At 50.5% G+C, this 7,500-nt stretch overlaps 1 protein-coding gene across 1 annotated transcript in view; it reads left to right on the top strand.

Annotated features, from left to right (window-relative positions):
- The window catches only part of LOC143283933 (rho GTPase-activating protein 7-like), a 207,407-nt gene that overhangs the window by 19,287 nt on the left and 180,620 nt on the right, over positions 1 to 7,500 (top strand). The window lies entirely within an intron of this gene.

Here is a 7,500-nt window from a genome sequence, read left to right as displayed (position 1 = left end):
GCGCGCACACACACAAAGCCCCACTTGTCTGTCCGCTGGTACGGAATTCCGGAATACGTTTTCCTTCCTTTGCTCTGCACCATTAGTTGACTCGTGATGATTATTATATATGTACTATTATAATTACCGGGCCTTAGTTATCAGGAATGGTGACGCTTTCTCTGTTGTTTCTTTTCAGTGTGTACACATGTGTATGAATAGAATAAAATAGAAGAGAACAGAATAGAACAGTATGAATTTTAATTTCATGAACCCGTAAGATTTATAAGACACAAATACATAGGTAAATAAATAGCTAATCTTTTTAATGTGTGCGTGTGTGTGCTTGCGTGCGTTCGCGCATGCGTTTGTGTGTGTGTGTGTGTGCTTGCGTGCGTGCGTTCGCGCATGCGTTTCGGTGTTTTTTTGTGTGTTTTTGTTTTTCTTATCACCTTCATCACTAAACCCGATACATAATTATTTAATGAGTGTGTGAGAGTGGAGAGCGCGCGCGCCCCACTACCACCCTACCCTACCCCCACCTCCCTTCTTTTCCGCCTTCCAGTCACCCCTCAAACCCACCTGGGGTGAGTTTCCTCACGCCGACAGGACCCAAAACCCCTCCTGTCCTGTTTGAAAAATTAGAGGATGTGGAATAGCGGTGGGGAGATGAATCCCTTCCAACTAACTTTTCCTTGCTTTCAATAAATGGATCTCTCTCTCTCTCTCTCTCTCTCTCTCTCTCTCTCTCTCTCTGTGATCTTTCTCTTTCCCTCTCCCTCTCCCCCCCCCTCTCTCTCTCCTCTCTCTCCCTCTTCTTCCCTCCCCATCTCTCTCTCTCTATCCACCCCTCCCACTTCGAGATGAACCGGACAGCGAACCGAAACGTGATCCCTTTCCTTTTTCCTTCCTTTCGTTTAGAGCAGCGACTTTTACACGTTTGCACCTGGCTCCGTTACGCAAAATAGGGGTGACACTGATAAGTGATATGTCTCCCCACCTTCTCTCTCTCTCTCTCTCTCTCTCTCTCTCTCTCCTCCCCCCTTCCACCGTACCCTGTTCTCTTTTTCTCTTCATAGCGACCCTAGCCTACCCTCAACCCCCCCCCCCCCCCCCCCATGTCTTAGCGACCCTAGCCTACCCTCATCCGCCCCCCCCCATGTCTTAGCGACCCTAGCCTACCCTCATCCGCCCCCCCCCATGTCTTAGCGACCCTAGCCTACCTTCATCCGCCCCCCGTGTCTTAGCGACCCTAGCCTACCCTCATCCGCCCCCCATGTCTTAGTGACCCTAGCCTTCCCTCATCACCCCCCATCTCTCTTCATAGTGACCCTAGCCTTCCCTCCCTCTCCCCTCATCCCTCTTCATAGTGACCCTAGTCTACCCTCCCTCTCCCCTCATCCCTCTTCATAGTGACCCTAGTCTACCCTCCCTCTCCCCTCATCTCTCTTCATAGTGACCCTAGTCTACCCTCCCTCTCCCCTCATCCCTCTTCATAGTGACCCTAGTCTACCCTCCCTCTCCCCTCATCCCTCTTCATAGTGACCCTAGTCTCCCCTCCCTCTCCCCTCATCCCTCTTCATAGTGACCCTAGTCTACCCTCCCTCTCCCCTCATCCCTCTTCATAGTGACCCTAGTCTACCCTCCCTCTCCCCTCATCCCTCTTCATAGTGACCCTAGTCTACCCTCCCTCTCCCCTCATCCCTCTTCATAGTGACCCTAGTCTACCCTCCCTCTCCCCTCATCCCTCTTCATAGTGACCCTAGTCTCCCCTCCCTCTCCCCTCATCCCTCTTCATAGTGACCCTAGTCTCCCCTCCCTCTCCCCTCATCCCTCTTCATAGTGACCCTAGTCTACCCTCCCTCTCCCCTCATCCCTCTTCATAGTGACCCTAGTCTCCCCTCCCTCTCCCCTCATCCCTCTTCATAGTGACCCTAGTCTACCCTCCCTCTCCCCTCATCCCTCTTCATAGTGACCCTAGTCTACCCTCCCTCTCCCCTCATCCCTCTTCATAGTGACCCTAGTCTACCCTCCCTCTCCCCTCATCTCTCTTCATAGTGACCCTAGTCTACCCTCCCTCTCCCCTCATCCCTCTTCATAGTGACCCTAGTCTACCCTCCCTCTCCCCTCATCTCTCTTCATAGTGACCCTAGTCTCCCCTCCCTCTCCCCTCATCCCTCTTCATAGTGACCCTAGCCTTCCCTCCCCGCCCCATCTCTCTTCATAGTGACCCTAGCCTTCCCTCCCCGCCCCATCTCTCTTCATAGTGACCCTAGCCTTCCCTCCCCGCCCCATCTCTCTTCATAGTGACCCTAGCCGCTTCTAGTCCCCCCACCTCCACATGTCACCCCACTGTTCTCCACAACAGGTGTTGTAGTGGTGGTTGTATTGTTTTACTTGTTTGTCACAACGTATACATTTCTCTGTGTGGAAGTCGGCCAGGGGATAAGTGGGTCACTAATGCCATCTTCGTGTTATAAAATGTCTTCGCCATCTGTCTGTCTCCTGCTGCTGCTGGTGTGTGTGTGTGTGTGTGTGTGTGTGTGTGTGTGTGTTGGGGTGGGGTGGGGCGTTCAGGTCGGAGGAGGGGGCGGAGGCGGGGGACCAGGCTGTGGTTGTAAAGTGAAATGGAAGCGTTCCGATTGCGTTTCAGTTTCAGTTCCGTTTCAAGTAGGTGTGAAAGATATGCAGGGCTCTCTCTCTCTTTCTGTGTGTGTGTGTGTGTGTGTGTGTGTGTGTGTGTGTGTGAGAGAGAGAGAGAGAGAGAGAGAAGAGTGGGGGTGTTGGTTGACATTCCACAGAGGGCCCACACAGGTGTGCGAACACGTGTATATCACTGACCCTTTCATGGCACGCAAGACCTGGTGTAGACCTTGTACCAGGCAGCTCTAGGTAAGTGGGTAGGTATGTATGTACGACAGTGACCCCCAGCCCCACCCCCCAATCCCTCCCTCACCCTCCCCAACCCCTCTGTACTGTACTGTTCTGTACTGTCACCATGCGTGTCACCCCCAACCCCTAGCAGATGATTTGTTACATCTTTCTTCTGATATACAAGAGCCAAGATGAAAGCTATTTATAACTGGGTAAGTGTCAGCTGGGTTGTGAGTCACAGAGCGAAAGACAATGAAAACAATGATAATCTGTGCAAACTGAGCGGATTTGTATCTGTTTATTTATCTGTATGTTTATCTAGAGGTGGAGCGGGTCGGGGGAAGGTTTCTATGGTAAGAGAGAGGATTTGGGGGGAAGTGGGGAGGTGGGGGATGGGGGGGGGGAATGTTGTTTCGTTCGACTAAAACCGTTTCTTTTAACCCCCATCCTCGCACTGTGACCACCACCACCACCACCCACCCACCCACCCACCCCCGACTCTCCGTCCCCATTCTGAATATTTTCCCCAGTTACCGTTTCTACCAGGTGCCGGCCACCTCAGTGGGTTTAACGTCCACGCCCACCTCAGTTTTTGTTCAGCTCACGTCCGTACCGGTATACCGCTTACCACGGTATGGAGTTCGCGGGCTGAATCCCGGGGAAGTCATCGAGTGTTCATTACCTTCTTTTTGCTTCTCGCGGAGTTTGTCTCCCTTGGGTGCGTGAAAACCCGCTATCGGGTTGTCCAAGTGGAGATGTGTGGTGTTCCATGGTGTGTGCTGAGAACAGAGTAGTGCTATGGAGCTGGGTGGCGTGTGCTGAGAACATAGTAGTGCTATGGAGCTGGGTGGCGTGTGCTGAGAACAGAGTAGTGCTATGGAGCTGGGTGGCGTGTGCTGAGAACAGAGTAGTGCTATGGAGCTGGGTGGCGTGTGCTGAGAACAGAGTAGTGTTATGGAGCTGGGTGGTGTGTGCTGAGAACAGAGTAGTGCTATGGAGCTGGGTGGTGTGTGCTGAGAACAGAGTAGTGCTATGGAGCTGGGTGGTGTGTGCTGAACAGAGTAGTGCTATGGAGCTGGGTGGTGTGTGCTGAGAACAGAGTAGTGCTATGGAGCTGGGTGGCGTGTGCTGAGAACAGAGTAGTACTATGGAGCTGGGTGGCGTGTGCTGAGAACAGAGTAGTGCTATGGAGCTGGGTGGCGTGTGCTGAGAACAGAGTAGTGTTATGGAGCTGGGTGGTGTGTGCTGAGAACAGAGTAGTGCTATGGAGCTGGGTGGCGTGTGCTGAACAGAGTAGTGCTATGGGGCTGGGAGTGTAGATAATTATTGAGTGGCTGTAAGTATATCCACTCAGCCTTGAATGGATACATCACCGGCTGTTGCACTGATAATCATGGTTCTATCCACAGCCACGGATACATCCACAGCCACAAGTTGTCCATTTTTTTCCACGTGCACAGCAAGCGACAGCTGTTGGTTTAAACAGTATGTTTTTTTTTAATTTGGAACATGTCACAATACAATACAGATATCGATGAACAGGACAACAAGAAAATCTTATATAAAGCCCTGTCCTGATACATGTACATACTGAATATGTGACGGATGTCATCATAACTACAAGTTAAGACGTGAACATACACGAGTTTTGAACAAAACTAAGCTGAGATATAAAGCGACAGCTGTTTGCTTTAAACAATAATTTATTAATATTCAAAGAAGCAGCATAGAATAAGCACGGCATAGACGCGAAAAGCCGGGGAAGAGCATCAAGCATGGCTTATTTAAGCCCTACCCAATAAGAAATAATCAACAACAAGACGGCTGTTTCGCACTGCGGAGTGCTCATCGGGCATACTGCTTGTTCCGGACTGCCGGCGGGAGAGAAGCAGATGTATTTGTATTTCTTTTTATCACAACAGATTTCTCTGTGTGAAATTCGGAATGCTCTCCCCAGGGAGAGCGCGTCGCTACACTACAGCGCCACCCATTTTGTTGTTGTTGTATTTTTTCCTGCGTGCAGTTTTATTTGTTTTTCCTATCGCAGTGGATTTTTTCTACAGAATTTTGCCAGGAACAACCCTTTTGTTGCCGTGGGTTCTTTTACGTGCGCTAAGTGCATGCTGCACACGGGACCTCGGTTTATCGTCTCATCCGAATGACTAGCGTCCAGACCACCACTCAAGGTCTAGTGGAGGGGGAGAAAATAATATTATCTGCGGCTGAGCCGTGATTCGAACCAGCGCGCTCAGATTCTCTCGCTTCCTAAGCGGACGCGTTACCTCTGGGCCATCATTCTCAGTGAAACCTATCCTGTGAAGAATGTAAAAAAAAAATTAAAAAAAAAAAAAAGAAAGAAAGAAAATAAAATAAAGCATCCACTGAAGTGAAAAGCCAGAATTTAGAATAAACTCAGTCTTACCTTCTTCTTCTTTTTTTCTTTCTTTCATTAAACATACCCGTGGGGGAAAAAAAAAAAACAAAACCAGGCACGGCCTTTGCGGAAGGCACTAAGTAACAGGGCAGACTAATCCACAGAGGACCACAAAAAAAAAAGGAACTATTGACAGAAAACTCCCAGAATTTTAAAACTGGGCGCCACTCCGGAATCACCAAGGACCATGAAGGGCTCGTTGGACGACGCTGTGATACACAGTACAGGACCAACGCCTCGACCACACCCACCCATCACGGAACACACCACAGCCACGAACAACTTGACCTTAAGGGGCGAAATGCCAATAGGTCATTAAACTCACCTCTACGGCGGGGTGGGTGTGGGGTGAGGTGGGGGTTGGGAGTACGGGGGCCGGGGGTAGGGGGGGGGGGGGTCAGACGCTGTGACGTGGTACAATGTAGCGAGGCCATCATAAACCACCCCCCACAGTCTCATTTCCCCCCCCACCAGAGACCTGCCTACCTGCTTCAAACTTCACCCAATATTATAGAAGTGAAGTGGTAGGTTTACCGGGTGACGTGTCCGCTTTAATTTGATACCTGTCTGTCGGCCTACCCAGGCGCAGAGCTTTAAGAGTGGAAGGAGCTGTCAGGGTGAGGTGGATGAATGGGGGATTGGTGGGGAAAAGGATGCTGCAGGCAAGGATTCCACCACTACCACCACCACCACCACCACAACCCCTTCTCACCCTTTCTCCTTAACACATCCCGATCCCCTACCTCAACCTCCATCCACCTATAGGTCTGTCTGTCTGTCTGTCAGGGCTGAGTCGGCGAACGTGTTTTTTTGGTGTTTGTGTGTGTGTTTTTTTTTTCTCACTCTGGAATAAAGACGTAGACAGCTTCATTCACTGCAGACAGCTTCATTCATTTCCAACAAACATCGGAGCGACACAACTTGAAAAGGTGTAGCAGCTTTGGTGAGGTTGGGGAGTGGGTAAATGGGAGGGTAGCTATACAAGACCCGGCAGGTGGGGTTAGGAGGAGGGTGGTATGGTGTGTTTGGGGGGGTGGGGGGGGGGGGGGCTATAGTTTTTGTTGACTGGTAGGATTGTTCGGATGGTGGAGGTGATGAGGGTGGTTGGAGAGAATAGGAGGGTGAAGGGGAAGCCGTGGTCCATGGATTTCAGTTGTTGACAAGTCGGATGGTGATACAGTGGTGGTTGAAGAGGTAGGGGTGTGTGTTGGGGGTTAGGGTGGGGTGGAGAAGGGGGGTGGGGGGGGTGTCGACGGGGTTCAATGCCCTGTGTGCCGAAGTATCCCCCGAAGACAGAGGTGTGGGTGTTGGAGTGGGTGAATGGTTGGGTGGTCGTGGTGTAGATCTTAATCCCTGGTCCGTCTTCAGTCCCCTCCGGTCTCAATGGAGCATTATGTGTGTGGAGGAGGGGGCGTCATGTACATGATTATATAGATATATATATATACACACCATTGTGTTGATGCTACTGCTGTGCTTGCGGGACCTGCTCTGGTGGTGGTGTGTTTGTGTGAGTGTGTGTGTGTGTGTGGAGGAGGGGGTGTTGGCGCGGGGTTTGCTGTGTCTTTCACTGATGTCTTTGTTGATGGGACTTTTTTTTTGTCTTTTTTTTTTCTTTCTTAGGCAAGGATCACTTCCACGGACCAACACTTTTTTTTTTCTCGCACATTAGCTGGTGCTCAGGCATTAAAAAAGCCCACAAAGTTTCTGTCCACCCCTCAGTCCAGGAGGGGCCGTGACAGAATCGGTTCTGCGTTCAGTGGGCAGACTTCTGATCCAGTGTTCACCAGTGATCAGGGTTCGAGGCAGCCCCGTATGGTATTACGTTCTTGGGAAAGGCGCTTTGCTCCGATTTTCCGCTGTCCACCTCTGTGGCTATGATGTGTTTTAACCCTTTCACCGCCAGTCAGTTTAGAGTACAGAATTCCCTTGTGGTATAAACAGAGAAAAGACAATGGCCGAGAATAGCTGGGGATTCCCCCTGCGATATATAGAAAATATGGCCTATCATACCACCAAACATTAAGAGCAGTAGGTTCATGGATAACAGACCAATGAATGGTCACCTTTCAGTGACATGGGTCCTCTACCACGCCTGTGCATAAATGCGAGCTTGGCGGTGAAAGGGCTAAACAGAGATTCATTCACAGAAACACCACAGCAGCTGTGTAACAGATGTATCAGTGGAAGCACAACAAGCAAGGCTTATAACC

Source organism: Babylonia areolata, chromosome 7, assembly GCF_041734735.1.
Source record: "Babylonia areolata isolate BAREFJ2019XMU chromosome 7, ASM4173473v1, whole genome shotgun sequence".
Taxonomy (NCBI): Eukaryota; Metazoa; Mollusca; class Gastropoda; order Neogastropoda; family Buccinidae; genus Babylonia; species Babylonia areolata.
This window is presented reverse-complemented; position numbering and strand designations above follow the sequence as displayed.